Here is a 2,462-nt window from a genome sequence, read left to right on the forward strand (position 1 = left end):
AAGGCCGCACCGCTCGCGTCCTTATGGCCCCCTCGGCTCAGCAAAGGCCCCTCCCTCCCGAGTGAAGAGCATCCTGGCATGGTGACGTCCATAGACCGTGTCCCTGGTCACAGGAAGCTGGCCAGTGGCGGCTGTTCCCTGGTCAGCCCCACGATTGTTCTGCGGATGACGGAAATGGGCGTCTGCCCTCCACCCTCCACAAGACTCCCACCAGAGCGTCCCGACCCCGCGTCTCAGTGGCCCCTGATGACATCATGAGGCAGTGGCAGTGCCCTGGCTGGTTCCCCGTGATGACGAACGGCCTCCCCTAGAACTCGGCCCCTGCTAGCGCCGCCCACCTGCTGCCCCCTGGCCTGTCAGGGTGGAGGTCTGTCCTACCCTGCTGCCCCACCCCCTTCTGATTGCTACAATTCTAGAAACAGCCACATGGCACTGGTCCCCCCAAGAGAGAGATGCATCCCCCCACTTGCCTGGGCTTGGCACTCACGTGGATAGTGGGGAATGCGGAAGCAGGTCTGCCAGTTGCAGGGGGGAGCAGGGAGGGGATTGTTTCTGAGACTCAGTGCGTGTGACGGCTGCCCAGCCCACAGTGAGGGTCCCCGCTTCGCTGCCTGTCCGTCCGCATCCACCAGCGTCCTGAAGTTGCTTCCTTGGTTCTTGGGGGGGGGGGGGGGCGTTCTGTCTCCTTGGGAACCTGCAGTGACCCTCACGCCTCCCACACCACCCTCCCTGCCCTGAGCGCTCAGCTCACCTGAAGAGGTTGAGAATGAAGCCTGCTTCCCTTCACGTGTCCAGAGAGCCGTGCTAGGCGCCTCTTGTCCAGTCTGGGACGCCATGTCTGTGTCCGGCTGAGGAGGCGGGGTGAACCCCCAGCACCCGGCCTGCACAGGCCTCGGCAGCGCAGACTCCCCGCAGCAGGTGTGCATGGATGGGGCCTCCAGGCTGTGGGCTCACCTGCTGTGCATGTCCCAGGAGCAGGGCCCGAGGCCGCGTAGGAGGCACCGGCTGGGGGCACAGTGTCGGGGGCGCCCCCGAGACCCAGGCACCCACAGCTCACAGGAGTCGTTCAGGTGCTCGGAGCTGGGATCACACAGCCCTGCCAGTCGATGGCTTCTGTGGGTGCCCTGGTCACAGCCCTCCTGAGTCCTGGGTGCCTGCCTGCTCCCCCATCCCACCGTCCTCACCTCACCCCAGGTGTCCCCATCCCACTGTCCCCACCCCACCCTGGATGCTGGGCACCCACAGGAGACGGCAGCAAGGCCCCACTCCAGCTCCGAGCAGCAGCTTTGTGGGCTGTTCTCTTTGGGGCTGCAGTTTGAGCGTGGGGCTCTGGTTTCCCTTGGCTGTGAAGGCACAGCCAGGCCTCCATGATAAGCAATCGCAGCAAGAAAAGCAGGACGAATCCCACCTCCGCCCTCGTGAGCTACGGCGCGGGGAGCGTGTTGTCCCGGAAAGTGATAAGACCCAGTAATTGTGTATGACGCCTTCCTGCAGCATCTGCCCGGGCCAGCTGGGACGTCCATCCATCACGGCCACGCGCGTCGTGTCTCCACGGCCCGCCGTCCCCGGCGCTGGCCTGCGAGGCTGGCATGGCCGAGGCACATTAATCAGGCCCCTTGTTCAACACTCGGGCTGACATAATTACAACCTGCGCACGGCAGTTACTCAAGCCGCGTCCTTGTCACTCGTGGAGCGCGGCTGCCCAGCCCGATTCCCAGGGAGATTGGCCTTATCACACAGAGCAAGGGCTCAGGGCCCTCGGGGAATAGAAATGGGAGCACATCGCCCCTGGAAGTGAGACGGCTGCAGGCATCCGGGGACTCGGGGGACAAAGGGACGCCATGTGCAGGCCAGAGGGAGGTCTGATCAGCTGGACTCTCACCTGGGAGCCGTTTCTTTCCCTGGTCTCGGGACCAGGTAACCCCCAGGTCCGCCAGTGCTCGGCGAGGATGGCAGCCGTCCTGCCGCCCCCGCCCGACCTCACCGACGGGGGCATCTCACCCGCACACCTGCCCAGACCTGCTCCGGGGCCAGCAGGAAGCCCTGGGCACCGTCTGGCCTTGGTGTTTTGACGCCCAGGCCTGCCTTCTGGTCCCCAGTGGTGGCCATCTTTCTGGATGTGGGAAAGTGGCCTGTGTGTTCCATGGGGTTTGATCTGCAAGCAGTGACTCTGGGTGCCTTTCCTCAAGGCAGACGCAGCAGGTGCACCGCCACCCAAGGTCCGTGCCTCGGGGGACCGTCGCACCTTCCTGCCTTGCATCTGAGGGAGCACTGGGCCTCAGCCCCCACCGGGCCGCACCCACGGGGCCAGCTGTGACCACTCCTGGCTCAATAAGAGAGGGAGGGCAGGGGAAGCGGTCTGCCTGGCCGCACAGTTCACGTGCCCGTGGCCCGAGGTCCTGGGTTCAGCCCCTCATCCCCCACGTGCTAGAACTGAATCTCCCTCGTGAAAACAAAAGCCA

Source organism: Erinaceus europaeus, chromosome 15 (genome assembly GCF_950295315.1).
Source record: "Erinaceus europaeus chromosome 15, mEriEur2.1, whole genome shotgun sequence".
NCBI classification, from domain to species: domain Eukaryota; kingdom Metazoa; phylum Chordata; class Mammalia; order Eulipotyphla; family Erinaceidae; genus Erinaceus; species Erinaceus europaeus.